The sequence below is a fragment of the Talpa europaea genome, assembly GCF_964194135.1.
Source record: "Talpa europaea genome assembly, chromosome: 6".
NCBI lineage: Eukaryota > Metazoa > Chordata > Mammalia > Eulipotyphla > Talpidae > Talpa > Talpa europaea.
The window spans coordinates 74,141,727-74,159,012 of NC_140072.1; the positions used below are offsets into that span (position 1 = coordinate 74,141,727).

General features: G+C 41.6%; 1 pseudogene across 1 annotated transcript; it reads left to right on the plus strand.

Annotated features, from left to right (window-relative positions):
• On the plus strand, positions 1–1,311 carry LOC311172172 (26S proteasome regulatory subunit 10B-like; annotated as a pseudogene). Its single transcript has one exon. The product of its transcript is annotated as a 26S proteasome regulatory subunit 10B-like (transcript).
• Positions 1,312–17,286: the final 15,975 nt, after the last annotated feature.

Below are 17,286 nucleotides of genomic sequence, written 5' to 3' on the forward strand. Positions count from 1 at the left end.
AGAACTAATCAGTTTTTCTTTCATTTTGACCTTCTGTAAGTTAAAACCTTAGTAAGAGCTAATTTTAAGTTGGAAGCAATTTAAACAATTGTGTTAGCTTAAAAACTAATATTTAAGACTGTTATTGATGAGCGACGGCTTCTCATCATGGCGGACCCTAGAGATAAGGCGCTTCAGGACTATCCCAAGAAGCTGCTGGAGCACAAGGAGATTGACGGCCGTCTAAAGGAGCTAAGAGAACAACTAAAAGAACTTACCAAGCAGTATGAAAAATCTGAAAATGATCTGAAGGCCCTACAAAGTGTTGGGCAGATTGTGGGTGAAGTTCTCAAGCAGTTAACTGAAGAAAAATTCATTGCTAAAGTTACTAATGGACCAAGATATGTTGTGGGTTGCCATCGGCAGCTTGACAAAAGTAAGCTGAAGCCAGGAACTAGAGTTGCTTTGGATATGACTACACTAACTATCATGAGATATTTGCCAAGAGAGGTGGATCCACTAGTCTATAACATGTCTCATGAGGACCCGGGGAATGTTTCTTATTCTGAGATTGGAGGACTGTCAGAACAGATTCGAGAATTAAGGGAGGTGATCGAATTACCTCTTACAAACCCAGAACTATTCCAGCGCGTAGGAATAATACCTCCCAAAGGCTGTTTGTTATATGGACCACCAGGTACAGGAAAAACACTTTTGGCAAGAGCTGTGCCTAGCCAGCTGGACTGCAATTTTTTAAAGGTTGTATCTAGTTCTATTGTAGACAAGTACATTGGTGAAAGTAATGATCAGAGAAATGTTTAATTATGTCAGGGACCATCAGCCATGCATCATTTTTATGGATGAGATAGATGCGACTGGTGGTCGTCGGTTTTCTGAGGGTACTTAGCTGATAGAGAGATTCAGAGAACTTTAATGGAGTTACTGAATCAAATGGATGGATTTGATACTCTGCATAGAGTTAAAATGATCATGGCTACAAACAGACCAGATACACTGGATCCTGCTTTGCTCCGTCCGGGAAGATTAGATAGAAAAATACATATTGATTTACCAAATGAACAAGCAAGATTAGATATATTGAAGATACATGCTGGTCCTATTACAAAGCATGGTGAAATAGATTATGAAGCAATTGTGAAGCTTTCAGATGGCTTTAATGGCGCTGACCTAAGAAATGTTTGTACTGAAGCAGGTATGTTCGCAATTCGTGCTGATCATGATTTTGTAGTACAGGAAGACTTCATGAAAGCAGTCAGAAAAGTGGCTGATTCTAAGAAGCTAGAGTCTAAATTGGACTACAAACCTGTGTAATTAATTTACCAGAAAGTTTTTGATAGCTGCATGACAGATACGGGCTTAATGTAAAAATAAAGTTAAGGAAAATAATGTATGTATTGGCAATGATCTCATTCAAAGAATAAAAATATGTATGGATAACATTTTAAAAATAGTATTTCAATAATTCTACTTTTAGATTGGTACAGAAGAAATTTGTATGTTTGTTAATGTTGCATTTACTGCAGCAGAGTTATAAGAGTATGTTGAAGCTTTTCATATTTGCCATGTGAACATTTTGTAAAACACAGAACATGATTTGCGATAGCAGTAAAAGACAGCATTTCTTATCACTTATTTTATATCATTTGTTTTCCTCATCCTAAAAAGTTGAATAAAAGCTGTTTAATTAAAAAAAAAGACTGCTATTAACAAGAATGGTAAAATTAAAAATACACTTAACTTTTTCTCTACAGTATTTCTTCTTGAAATGCTTGAATAAGAAATCAAGTATTAAATCACCATTTCCACAATTAGAGTTTTAACTAACTAGAAAATTAACAACTGTTGTAGCTTCAGTTTAATTAACAGAAAAGTGTAGATAATTTGGAGTGTAATTAGAAACACGACTGTCTTCCAAGACTGTCCATACCACACTTTTTAAACCCTCCAAATATTTTTCCCACTCTGATGGGGTAACTAGAATTCTCTAGTTTCTCCAGTTGGTAAATGGCATTTTAAATTCTATAAATGACTTCTGTGGAAGACCTAAGAATACAATTAGAAATTTCCAGGTAATTAAACATACTATTTGGACATTATAGTGCTGTGTTAATTTTAATGCCCTTCAACATCAGTCTTCAAAATTTTATTTTGTTTTTTTTAAAGATTTATTTTTATTTATACAAGAACTGGGGTACAGGCCAGAGGCACGGGAGGGTGAGAGAATTCACCAGAGACCGAGTGTGGAGCAAAACAGGCATAGGGACCGGACCAAAGACACTGCTAAGGGGAGCAGTGGAAGAGGCAGGAGAGGCCTGCCGTGCCATGTGGGTTGCTCCCTGGCCAGCCGGGAATTGAACCTGCACTGCAGAGGCTGCGGACAGTTTCACAGTGTGGCGTTCAACCCACTGCACCACGGGGGAGGCCCTTCAAAATTTTAATAGATGAATAATGAAAATAAGGTCACTATCCTTCAAATAAAATTGAATTAACCAATACTTCACTTTCTGAAGGGTAATTGGGACAAGGATATATAATAATAAGGAAATCATAAGGGGTGATTTAACATACTAGTGCTCTGACCAGGATCTGTCAAGTCTCAAACACAAGTTCAGGCAGTCTAAACAATGTACCAAGCACTGACTTCATCAGTAGTGTGGTCATTTTAAAAGCAATTCTCTACATAAATCTAAATTATATCCTTCAGAAATCCTAGTCATTATCTATGGGAAAAATAGAGACTCAACATTTCAGAGCTAAAAGAACCTTAGAAGTGGTCTAGTTAACCCCCTCATTTTACAGACTGTGAAGCGGAGGTGCAGAGAGTGTGATTTACCCAAGGTTACACAGCCCACAGTGCAGAGGCCAGAATGGAAACTCTTGGCTTTCAGCTCCTGGATTGGCATACCATCCCCTCTCAAATGACTTCACAGAATTATGCACCACTCAGACTGTTTCAATCACAAGAGTTGCCTTTTGATATAGCTTCCTCTACCATATTTCAACGCATGTTTAGAAACAAGAGTTAGAGTTCATCTTAAGCTTTTGCTTTTCCGCCCAGCAGCTAAATATTATTGATATGCTAAGCACATATCAATGTTCTTCTAAGGTTCTCATCAAACATGACCTTTACTCATGCTTACCAGTTGAAAGAAAACTCATAAGACCTTTACTCTTGCTTAATGAACAAAACCCCACATCACCTTAAAATTAGGATATTTTATTATTCCACTTATATTACTGACACAAATTGTATCTGCCAAAATGTTTTCTTGAAGAAATAATAATCTCTAAATATAAAAATAAGTTCACTTTTCTTATTCAAGCCTACTTTTTTAGTTATTTAACCAGAAATCTCTTCTGCATTCTAGAATAAAAAAGTTCTTTTAAAACTAATAGGAAATGGAATTCCATGAACAGAGGAACAATAATTTATAGAGGGAGACGCAGGTGGTTTGTATGAAAAATATTAAGTGGTTTTTATTTTTAGTATCGTAAGTTTGTTTAAACAAATAGTTTTTAAAGCAAACAAATAATTTTTCAAGTTAAAGGGAATGCAAGAGTGCAGAAACCACTCACATAAACCATTACTAAGTCATACTTTTGAAGACTCTGATTTTAAAAAGCAATCAGTAGGGTACTAACCTAGAGCACTAACCTAATTATCATGATGAAGAATTTTCTACCACTGTAAGAATGAAAATTAAGTTTACATTTCATGACCATTTTATTGCCTTTAAGCATAATATTGAAATTGCAAAGGCATTGTTTTCAGAGTCACATATATGCTGTTTATGGTCTCATGTATTCATTTTTCCTCCCTTTTCAATTCCGTTAACATTGTTGGGTCGCATTGTTCTACACAGTGAAGATACCAAAATGATTAAGATCATATTCTTATCCTGAGAAAATAATTCACAATAAGAGACAGAATTATTAAAAAAAAAGCTGTCCAAAATGTAATATGACAAATGTTACATGTCAATGTAATAGCTATGACACAGTCAGTTGGTAGAGAGAAGGAGACTGTATGTTAAGTAAGATGGCAACTGAGTTTGGTTGAGTTTATTAGAACAGAGATCCTGGGGAACAAGTTTTCTGTAACAGGGTAAAATGTTTTTTAAAGACCTCTCTGCTGTCTAGAATGTTCTGATCATAGTTTAGTACATTACAAAAGCAATGCTTTTATTAATATATTTATGTGCAACACTGAAGCTTATAAATATGTGTAGCCTAGTTATTCTGTTAGACACAAGTTCAAGTAACAGCAACATCAGAAAGACTATAGTTTAAAATCTTCTATGTGCATGAGGTCTTATAAAAACACACTTGATTAATTTAAAATTTAAAATGTCTAATGTAAAAGTTATTTTAGTTAGGTAAACAAGCACAACCTAAAATGTAAGTAATGTTCAAGGAAACTGAAAATGTTTTCTTATTGGCAAGCAAGGAAATTTTGTTACATGCCATTATTTTAAGTCAATTAACATTTCCTGGCTAACACAGATAGGGTTGTCTGGTACCTTATACTAGTACAGTTTTTGTGAATTACTTTACACTACAGGTTCTCACCCCATGCCCTATTAGATGCTGATCTCCACAGGAGCCAAAACTGCTGAGCCAGTGGAATACGTGCCAAATTAGCTGACATTTACTTTATGAATACACTGGCTTTTGGAAAATAAACTCCCTCTTCCCTCTTTAATCTGTTATGTATGTTTGTTTGTGCCATACATTTCACAGCACATATGGAATGCACGTGAAGGGATGCACATACCATAAATGACCATCAGACTGAATTCTTGGGTAAGGAAAACCAATGCACAATTCGTCTCAGCTGTTTGTACAGAATCATTTGTATTCTATACTTGGCACATTTTGGCGATATTTTGATAAAATAAAGTTCCGATCACTCCTCTTGTCTCCAACCAGCCAGTCACAAATATTCATGAGCTGTGCACCCCGTGAAGCATCTGTTCGCTAGGGTACAGGGTAAGGCGGCGCAGCAAGCACACCCGTGTCACTGTCATTGACTGGCAGGACAGTCCTAAAGAAGGGATTACTGCAGAATGCAGATAAGAGTTTTTCCACCCTTCTGTACATTCTTTATCCTTAAACACACCACAGCGAGCACTCAGGTCAAGAAATTAGGTTGTAGCATATCTAGCTAATGGATTTCTTTCTAGAAAGCTTCAAAAAGTTTCTTAAAAGAACGCAGGAACCGTTCGAAAACAATACCAAAGTCATTCCAGAGAGCGTGGCGATGCCACGCGCCTGCAGTTGCACTCCCTTCCTCGCTGAGAGTATTCGATTAACATGTAAATTATTTCAATATGCCAAGTATTCAAAAAGTCCTAGATCAACTCCAGGCTTCACCACACTCCCTCAGGGGAACATTTTTCAACCCAGCCTTCGGCAGTCCGTCAAGGAAAGTCACCTCTGGGGTGTGAACTGGCTCCCGGCAGGAATCTCCAGGGGCACACGAGCTATTCCAAAGTACCTCCAAACGCTCCCCAAGCCCGCTCTCCAGCCCCGACGACCCCATAGCTTCTGAGACTCCCGAAGGACTCCCGAGAGGCTGGGGGCCGCCGACGCTCGGTGGGGCTGGGTTTCCCGGCCGGCTGGGTCCCCGCCCGGAGGGAGGCGCCGGATCTCTGCTGGGACCTTGCGGACGCCTGAGCAGCGCTTACCCCTCTCCGCCGCGCTGCGCCCGGGCGCGCTCCTCGAGCAGGGCTGCAGGACGCCGGGACCGGAGAGGTGCTGTCCCACAGGCGCTGCCACTACCGCGTGCGCTCCGCGCCACCGTGGGGCTTTCGAGCCCGGGCGGTCATCCCGCGTCGCCAGTGCGCGCCCCACTCCGCGCCCCCAAGCCGCACACCCGCCGCGCCCCGCCCCGCCGCCTCCAGCCCAGCCCGGGTCGCGTCCGGCGGCGCCAGGGCGCAGTGGGGCCCCACCGGGCGCGCCGCACCTACACCCGCCTCTCACCCCGCGACCTCTCCCTGCACCCGCACTCCACCCCGCACCTGCACCTTGCACGCGCATCCAGCCCGCACCTGCCTGCAAACCTACCGGCGTCCCCATCCGCACCTGCATCCCGCGTCCGCTCCCGCCCTCTCGGGATGGGAGACTCGGGGCTCTTCCCAGTCGCCGAAACCTTCGGGCACTTTCTCCCGGCTGCGCCCCGCTGCCCTCTGGGCTGCACCCTGCCGCGGGCACTCGGCTTCAGCACTCTGCACGCGACCGGCCAGCTGCTGCAGGGACCGCCAGGACGCACGTGCCCTCGCCCGTCGCCCGGCCACCCTGTCCTCACCGGGCCGGGCGGGGCTGTGAGGTTCCCGCGAGCCTGGCGGACACGTGGGAGTCAGGGCACCTGGGCAGGGCGTCCCGGCGTCACCTGGCCTAGTCGGCCGGCCCCAGGAGAAGCAGCTGCTGTCTAGGGCCCTGAGCTGGTGAGCAGGAAGGGGGGCGAGGGTGGGTACAGGAGCTAGCAGGAGGCTATAAATAGCAGCCGCGAGCCTGGTTCCAGTCAGACACACTTAATTTAGCAGGCAGTCAAAGGGACTCTTATTTAATATTTTTTTAGAAAGCTAGTTCGGATACTTGAGACTTGGCCCGGCCCGAGGTGAGGGAGGGTGTCCCCACGGCTCTCTCATTCCCACCGGTCCTGGTGGAGTGAGGCTAAGGCAAGGCTCAACCTGCTTGCAGGGACCAGGGGGAACTTTTAATGTCCTCCTGATAGTGTGAAACCAGTCTCAGAGGTCACCGAGTAAGGAGGAAATCTGTTTCCATCTATCGTTTCAACTAAGTTTAGGTGGATCGTGTTCCATGTGCTCCACTGGATTTGCTTTGTTTTCCGAGGGTCTAGCACAGGGCCTGGCCCACAGAGGATATTTTAAAAATAGCAGTTGACAGAATTTCGTGGACTATTCTAAAAGCAGAAAATGATCTCAGAATTCCCTTATAAATGATGACTTTCTTGCAGCAATGTGGCAAAATTTTAATCTTTGGTGGGTTTTTCCCAAACCCTATGGAGCAAGCTGCCATCTGTTGCCTTCATTTGACTCTAGATCTATTCTGATTAGCTATTTTCTTGCCTCAGGGAATTTACAGCAGCCCCCCCCCCATCCCAGGGCATACACTGCAAGAACCCTTTGAATGATGAAACCACAAATACTACCTTATCTTATGTAGACTGTTTTTTCTATACATATATACATATGATAAAGTTGATAAATTAGGAATGGAAAGATTAACAATAATAACTAATAATAAAATAGAACAACTATACCTATATACTGTAATAAAGGCTATGTAAATGTGACCTCTGTCTCTCAAAATAACTTATTGTATGTAATATTTTCACACTGTGTTGATTGTGGGAAGCTGAAACTGCAGTCAAAGGAGACTTACTTGTTCAGTTGACATTTGGGCTTAACATTATACCAAAGAGAGAGAAGACTAAGCTTCTAAAAGTGAAACTTGGAAGTTAAGAATGTGGTAGATGACCGACTGGGAGAACATTTTTGCACACAACACTAATGATAAAGGACTGATCACAAAAATCTGCAAAGAGCTGATGAGACTCAACAACAACAAAGAAAATAATCCAGTCAAAAAATGGGCAGAAGAGCTAAAAAGAAACTTCTCCAAAGAGGAAATGCAAATGGCCAACAGGCATATGAAAAAATGTTCAGCATCACTTGTAATCAGGGAAATGCAAATCAAAACTACCATGAGATACCATCTTACACCAGTGAGAATGGCACATATTAAAAAAACTAGCAACAACAAATGTTGGCGAGGTTGTGGAGAAAAAGGAACTCTCCTGCACTGTTGGTGGGAGTGCAAACTGGTCCAACCACTATGGAGAGCTGTGTGGAGATTTCTGGACCAACTAAACATAGAGCTTCCATATGATCCAGCAATTCCACTCCTAGGTATTTACCCAAAGGACACAGAAACATCAATTCCAAAGGGCACCTGCACCCCTATGTTTATAGCAGCACTATTTACAATAGCTAAGCTTTGGAAACAACCCAAATGCCCAAAAATAGATGACTGGATCAAGAAGATGTGGTACATATACACCATGGAATATTACTCAGCATTCAAAAAAGATAAACACATGCAATTTGCAGCAACATGGATGGCGCTGGAAGGGATCATGCTCAGTGCAATAAGCCAGAAAGAAAAAGAAAAATACCAGATGGTCTCACTCATAGCAGGAATCTAGAAAACTTAAATAAGGGACCAGGAAAATGAATAACTATAAGAAAGTGAAAATCAAAATCAACAAACAACTAGGAACCAGAGACACTCTATGGGGGGTGGGGGCGGGGAGGGGAGGGATTGGGGTCAAAATAAGGGGGTTGCAGTTGTATGGGGAATATAAAAATAAAATTTATTTAAAAAAAAAAAGAATGTGGTGGATGGTGTTAATGTGACAGCCCACAGTAACATAGTAGCCTTGTCTGTGACTATGCAGAAGCAGACTTGTGGTTTTTTTTCTATTTGAGAAATTAGGTCTTCAGTTTTCTCTATTTTTTCCTCTCTCTGAGAAGAAAACTATTCTTCATGCTATCTGTAGTCTGTCAAACATTATTATTGGTGTTTCAGGAGTAAAAATGGAAATATAAAATATCAGTGATTTAAAACCTTTCATTTAAAATATAGATCTGAAATGATATTGTATAACTCAAACAAATATTTGTATGCCCATGTTTATTGAAACATTATTCACAATTTTTATTCACAAAGGCTGAAACAACCTAATTATCCATTTACAAATGTGATGAAAAAATGTGGTATACACATACAATGAAATTTTATCCTTTTAAAGAAAGCTTTTTAAATTTTACTTTTATTGTTACTGAAGTAACTTATTTTACATTCTCGCTAAAGTTTTGACAGTATAGGAATCATTCCTGGGCAGGTGCAGTCACTGTAGCCCTCTCTCCCACCACTCAAGCACCCACAGTCCAGCCCATTGTGTTGTCTGCCACTATCCTTGTTTTCACCCCTCTTGCTCTTGCTCCCCCTCTGAAAGCCAAAGATCAATGGTCAGTTTTCAAGTGTTGGTTTTAAAGTTATTTTTTTTTTAAAGATGTATTTATTTATCCATCCATACAAGAACCGGGGTACAGGCCAGATTCGCGGGAGGGTGAGAGGATTCACCAGAGACAGAGTGGGGAGCAGAACAGGCAGCCTGACGAAATACACTGCTGAGGGGAGCAGCGGACGTGACAGGGGAGGTCTGCTGCACCATGTGGGACTCTTGCTGGCCGGCTGGGTCGAACTGGCCCTGAAGACGCTGCGGGCAGCTTCACAGCACTGTGCTCAACCGCCTGCGCCACCAGGGGAGGCCCTAAAGTTTGTTTTTGTCTGACCCTAAAAGGAAGGAAGTTTTGACACAGCTACAACACAGACGATCCTTGAGAACAGACATTATGTAAAAAAAATCATTCACAAACCACCCCCCCAACAGTATGATTTCACTTATATGAGGCACTTGGAGTAGTTAAATTTATTGGGACTAAAAGCAGATTGTGATTGCCAGGGGGCAATTAGTGATCAGTGGGAAGAGTTTCAGTTTGAGAAGAAAATGTTCTGGAGATAGATGGTGGTGATGTCTCACCTTAGTGAGAATGGCTTATATTATAAACACTAGTTATAAGTGTTGGCAAGGGTTTGGATAAAAAGGAAACGTTGTATACTCTTTTTTAAAAAAGATTTATTTATTTATGCATACAAGAGCTGGGGTGCAGGCCAGAGGTATGGGAGGGTGAGAGGATTCACCAGAGACAGAGTGGGGAACGGAGCAGGCAGATTGACTGAAATCCACTGCTGAGGGGAGCAGCAGGCGAGGCAGGAGAGGTCTGCTGCGCCATGTGAGTCACCTCCCTGGCTGGGATTTGAACTCATGCTGCAGTGGCTGAGGATAGCTTCATAGTGCTGAGACTTAACCCCTTGTGCCACCAGGGAGGCCCCCCCGTACACTCTTGATGGGAATGTAAATTGGTACCATTTTGGAAAACAGTGTTGTTTCCTCAAAAAACACAAAATATAACTATGATATGATCCTACAATTTCAGTTCTGGGTGTCTAGCCAAAGAATCTGAAGTCATTAATTTGAAGAGATATAGGCACCACAATGTTTATTGCAGCTTTACTTACAATATCTAAAATATGAAATCAACCTAATTGTCCACCCATAGATGACTAAAGAAGATGACTAAAGAATTGTCCCCCCGTGACTAAAGAAGATGTGTATAGATACACAATGGAAAACCATTCAACAATTATAAAAATGAAAATTTTGCCACTTACAGCAAAATGGAAGGAAGGCAAGGGGATTATGCAAAGTAAAATGACTAAGAAGAAGAAAGACAAATATTGGGTGATTTGACCTATATGTTCAGTATGAGGAAACAAAGCAGATTAATAGATAAAACAGAATAAAAATAAACCTGTGGACATTGACAATAAAACTGAAATTACCAGAAGGGATGAGAGTGGGAAGTAGGAGCAAGTGTGGGAGGGGTCTAATGGATGGTGATGATGGTAATTTATTTAAAAAAAAAAAAAAGATGGTGTAGGATAATATGAATATACTAAGTAACACAGAACTGTACAATTAAAAAATAGTTAACATGGTAAATTTTATGTTAGATATATTTTACTACAATAAAAACTTTAATTATATTGTGTAAAATCTTCACAAAATTAAGAAAAAACAGTGGTCTCTATATACCTGTCATATTGCATATATTTCTAGGTAGTTCGGACATTAATCATATGTTTTAATTTTTAGCTGTGGAGATTTTTTGCTTCTCATCTGATTTTAATAAGGACTGTTTAGGATAATTGCAGTGGAAAATATGTATTTGTAAATACACACATTTTGTTAGAGATGAATTCTCAATTGATTGATCATATTTCCATATTCCAGCAACATTTCTAGCAAAAAAAGGTAGACAGTGAAGAGAGACTCGATGATTCTCTCTGAGTCAGACATCCCTAACACATGGCCAGACCGGCATCCCCTCTTCATTTTCTTCTCCCATCTGCCACCCTGTGATGTGCTTGCCTACGGTGCCCCCTGGCAGTTGGGCCTAGAATGGCTTTTCAGGGCCTATGCTGAATGTGAATAAATCTTTGTGTTTCATATACATATCTACATATACATTGTGTTTCATATACATAGTTTCATATACACAGTGTTTCATATACATAAATCTTTGTGTTTCATATACGTTTGACAAATATTTGTTGAAGATATATGTCCTTCCTAAACGTGGCAGTCCAGAGTAAACACAGTAGTCTTGTCTGTGCTTTTGTGAAAGCAGGATTGGCACTTTTCTTAGGCACCCCTGTTTAAGCTGCATAAAAAGCTGTTAACTGGATTTTTTTCCCTTTTACCTTAAAATGACTAATATTGACAGTACTGTCGAATGCTAACTGGCAATGCATAGTACTTGGTTGCTTTGTGAGCTATACATATCTCTTATTAGTACTTTTGTACAGTAATTCAAGTACTATTTCTTAACATCTGCTTATACAAGGCTATGTGTTGGGGCAAATGTGAAGGTATCGCTTTCTCTGCTCAAAGAACTCCTTGTGCTGAGCTCTGTGCCCATCTCCATCCACTGGAGGAATTTATTATCTGTTTGTTCTGAATTACAAAGTATTAATTCACCAATAAGCACTTGAAACACAATCTATTTCCTAAGAAGACAATGAGTAAATAAAAAAACCCTAGTAATTTAAATAGTTTCTTATAAGATAGTAAATGTTCTGTGCATGTTTCTTAAAAAATATAATGGGGTAGAGGGGCGGAGCAACATGGCAGCGAGGAGACGCTGCGAGTAAGATCTCCCATTAAAAAAAGTTAATAGGGAGGAAAAGCGGCAGGTCCCAGTGAGAACTGGGACACGGAAGATAAACGGACGACTCCAGCAAACTGCCCGAAGAAGAAAGTTGCCATAAAAGAGGACGAGAAGGGAGGGAAGCGCAGAACCCTGCTCCCCTCCCCCGCCCACAGAGGCGGCACTCTCCGACCGGCAGAGACGAGGGAAACAACAAACCAAAACGCCCAACAAGAAAAACGGATGCAGCAAGCGGGACTGTGAGTGGAAAGGAACTATTTCAGCCACCACACCCCGTGAACGGGAGCTGAGGCGAACCCTGCAGGATCCACCACGGAGGTGAGCTCCACGTGCCATTAAAAAGAGAGCCCCGCCCCCCAGGAGGAGACCAGCACCAGCACACAGCCCCAGCCGCCCGGTAAGCTTGCCCAAAAGCGGCGCTCGGATTGCAGCTGCCCAGGCCCCTGCGCCTGCGACCTAGGCTTGCGGGGAGACAGCGGAGGCCCTCCCTGAGTGAGCAGGAACAAGGTGCCCAGGCAGGGGAGCGGGATTCAAAAGGCGCCATTCCCGCGCCACTGATCTGGGCTACAGCCCGCGTCCTGGAACTGAGGGCTTTGGAACTGAGACCCGGGCAGAGGCCCTCCCTGAGTGAGCAGGAACAAGGCGCCCAGGCAGGGGAGCGGGATTCAAAAGGCGCCATTCCCGCGCCACTGATCTGGGCTACAGCCCGCGTCCTGGAACTGAGGGCTTTGGAACTGAGACCCGGGCAGAGGCCCTCCCTGAGTGAGCAGGAACAAGGCGCCCAGGCAGGGGAGCGGGATTCAAAAGGCGCCATTCCCGCGCCACTGATCTGGGCTACAGCCCGCGTCCTGGAACTGAGGGCTTTGGAACTGAGACCCGGGGCACGAAATTAGGGGCGTGGGTTCCCCACGACGGTGGGGCACAAGGCAGACACAGCACCCCAAAGCCGTTGAGGTGTACCCTACCATCCCCGCTCTGCTCCCTGTCCCACGGGGTGGAAAATCAGCTCCCCAAGGGCTCTAGGAGAGATCTCTGGTGCCACCTAGCGACTTGACCCCAGCACAGGCTACTGAAGGAGCTAGTGGCCAGCTGGGGAGTTAGCCCACACCGGGCCCCTTCTGAACAAGTAGTCTGAGCCCACAGGGAGAGCGAGCACCCACAGCCGGGGCAGACCAGGCGCGCAGAAGAGTGTGCCTGAGACCAGAAGCGCAGGGAGTGTGTCCCACATCACCATTTTAGAACAGGGACATTTCTTCAGTAAAGACTACCTGCAGAAGGCTTCCTCAGGAGCCAGAGGTGAGCGGGGGAAGTTCGCGCACGCCAGACCCCCTCTGGCCTGCAGTCCAAGCCCAGAGGGGAGCAGGAACCCACCGCTGGGGCAGACCAGGCGCACAGGGGAGTGTGTCCCCACATCGGCATTTTAGAACAGGGACCTTTCTCCAGTAAAGGCTGCTTGAAACTGACAGATGACTCCTGGAAGAACCAGAGGGGAACAGAGAAGCCCACCCAAGATGCCGGCAAGTCCCAACAACACAGTGTCCCAACGCATACGGCAAATTAGAAAACAGACAGTAGGGAGGAGAAGAACCACACGCAACCTAGCAACTCTCCAGAGAAAAAGCACACCACAAAAAGAAAGCCAGCCCCCAGATTGCAACGACAATAACTTGGAAGAATTTCTGAGCCTTCCAGAAAGAGAATTTAAAATTGCCGTGATTAAAAAACTGACAGAAGTCATAAAGGAAAACAATGATAAGGGAAAAATAATCAACGATCAGAAGAATGCAATTGAGTCCCTAGAGAGGGAAAACAATGGTCAGAAGAAAGAAATTGAGTCCCTAAAGAGGGAAGTAAAAGAAATGCAGGAGATCAAAGAATTAATGGAAGAACTAAAGAATTCTGGGAAAAGCAATGAAAGCAGAATAGATGAAATGGAAGAACGAATAAGTAATCTTGAAGACACAGAAATAAAAAGAACCAAAACAGAAAAGGAAAGAGAAGTACGAAGGAAAAAGAACGAAGAAAGAATTCGGGAACTATCTGACTCCATGAGGAAAGGAAATATAAGAGTTATAGGAATACCAGAAGGAGAGGAGAGAGATGTAGGAACAGAGAAAATATTCAAAGAGATAATTGAAGAGAACTTCCCAAATGTGAAGAAGGAGCTAGAAATTGATATACAAGAAGCAAGAAGAACACCAAACTTCCACGACGAAAGGAAAAATACAGCAAGACACATAATAGTAAAGCTCCCAAGAATCCAGGACAAGGAAAAAATAATGAAGCTGGCAAGAGGGAAGAAACAGATAACATTCAAAGGAAAACCAATCAGGCTGACATCAGACTTCTCCGAAGAAACACTACGGGCAAGGAGAGAGTGGAGGGACATAGTCAACAGACTCCAAGAAAACAGATGCCAACCAAGAATACTCTATCCCGCAAAGCTCTCCTTCCTCTTTGAAGAAAGAATATGGACCTTCCCAGACAAACAGAAACTCCGGAATTTCATTGCAAGTAAACCCCCACTCCAAAAAATACTACAAGGAGTCCTAAAGCCAGAACCTCAGAGCGACGAATAACAATGAAAGAAGGCCAAAAAAAAAAAAAAAGTTATTAAAAGAATAAATAAATAAAATCAAAGGAAAGACAAACACAATGGCAAATACAGATGTTAACATATCAATATTAACTCTAAATGTAAATGGACTAAACTCTTCAATAAAAAGACACAGAGTTGCAGCCTGGATTAAGAAACAAAACCCAACCTTTTGCTGTCTCCAGGAAACACATTTAGCTACAAAAGATAAAAATAGGCTCAAAGTTAAAGGATGGAAAACAATCCTACAAGCAAATGGACCAAAAAAGAAAGCAGGAACAGCTATACTTATATCAGATAAAACAGATTTCAAACTCAAAAAGATAAAAAGAGACCCCAATGGTCACTACATTATGATCAAGGGGACAATACTTCAAGAAGAAATAACACTCATTAACATATACTCACCAAACGAAGGAGCACCAAAATATATCAGACAACTGTTGTCCTCTCTGAAAACAGACATCAGAGAAAACACATACGTAGTGGGAGACTTCAACACACCACTATCAACAATGGATAGATCAACAAGACAAAAAATAAGTAAAGAAACCAAAGCTCTAAATAAAGACCTAGAGCAATTGGGCTTAACAGACATCTATAGAACACTAAACCCCAAAAAAACGGAGTACACATTTTTCTCAAGCGCACACGGATCATTCTCCAGGATCGATCACATACTGGGGCACAAGACAAACATCAACAGATACACCAAGATTGAAATCATATCAACCATCTTTTCTGACCATGAAGGCATCAAACTAGAAATAAACCATAAAAAGAAGGCAAGGAACTTTCCTACCTCATGGAGATTAAAAACCACACTACTGGAAGACCATTGGACTAATGAGGAGATCAAAGAAGAAATTAAAAAATTTTTTGAATTGAACGACAAGGAGGACACCAATATCCTAAATGTATGGGATGCAGCAAAAGCAGTAATAAGAGGAAAATATATAGCAATAGAAGCTCACATCAAGAAACAAGAAAGAACGCAAAGAAACAACCTAATCTCGAAGCTCAAAGATCTAGAAAAAGAACAACAAAAAAACCCCAAAACCAGTAGAAGAAAAGAAATAATAAAAACCAAAGCAGAAATAAATGAAATTGAAACTAAAAAAACAATCCAAAAGATCAATGAAACCAAGAGCTGGTTCTTTGAAAAAATCAATAAAATAGACAAACCCCTAGCCAGGCTCACAAAGGAAAAAAGGGAGAAAGCACAAATAAACAGGATCATCAATGAAAGAGGAGAAATCACAACGGACACAGCAGAAATCCAAAGAATAATCAGTAACTACTATGAACAGTTATATGGAAACAAGTTTAACAATCTAGAGGAGATGGACAAATTCCTACAACTCTACAATCACCCAAAGCTAGATAAAGAAGAAATAGAACACCTAAACAGACCAATTACAATTAGCGAAATTGAAATGGTAATCAAAAACCTCCCCAAAAACAAAAGCCCAGGACCTGATGGATTTACAAATGAATTCTACCAAACATTCAGAGACGAATTAGTGCCTATCCTTCACAAACTCTTCCAAAAAATTGAGAAGGAAGGGACAATACCAAACACGTTCTATGAAGCCAACATTACACTAATACCAAAACCGAACAAGGACAACACAAAAAAGGAAAACTACAGGCCAATCTCCCTAATGAACACTGATGCAAAAATCCTCAATAAAATTTTAGCTATCAGAATCCAACAATGTATCCATAAGATAATTCACCACGACCAAGTTGGATTCATTCCAGGGGCACAAGGATGGTTTAACATCCGAAAATCAATCAACGTTATCCAACACATCAACAAAAAGAAATATAAAAACCATATGATAATATCAATAGATGCTGAGAAAGCTTTCGACAAAGTGCAACACCCATTCATGATAAAAGCCCTTGAAATTCTTGGGATACAAGGAACATACCTCAACATCATAAAGGCCATCTATGACAAGCCAACAGCCAGTATCATTCTCAATGGTGAAAAGCTGAAAGCAATTCCATTAAGATCTGGAACAAGACAAGGATGTCCACTCTCACCATTGCTTTTCAATATAATACTGGAAGTCCTAGCCAGGGCAATAAGACAAGAGAAAGACATCCAAGGAATCCAAATAGGAAAAGAAGAAGTCAAACTATCACTATTTGCAGACGATATGATATTATACATAGAGAACCCCAAAAACTCCACAGAAAAGCTAATTCAACTCATCAATCAGTTCAGTAAAGTGGCAGGATACAAAATCAACACGCAAAAGTCAGTAGCCTTCCTATACACAAACAATAAATCTGAGGAAGAAGAAATCAAAAAGACCATCCCTTTTGTTATTGAAACAAAAAAAATCAAATATTTGGGAATAAATCTAACAAAAGAGGTAAAGGACCTATACAAAGAAAACTATAAAACACTGTTAAAAGAAATAGAAGAAGACACAAAGAAATGGAGAGACATCCCCTGCTCATGGATTGGAAGAATAAACATTATTAAAATGGCCATCCTTCCAAAAGCAATATACAGATTCAATGCTATTCCAATCAAAATTTCAATGTCATTCTTCAAAGAAATAGAACAATTATTGATGAAATTCATATGGAATCACAAAAAACCCCGAATAGCCAAAGCTCTCCTGAAAAAAAAAGAAGGGAATGGAGGCATCAGACTCCCAGACTTCAAACTATACTACAAAGCCATAATCATCAAAACTGCATGGTATTGGAACAAGAACAGACATACAGACCAATGGAATCGAATAGAAAATCCAGAAATAAACCCACAGATTTATGGTCAACTAATCT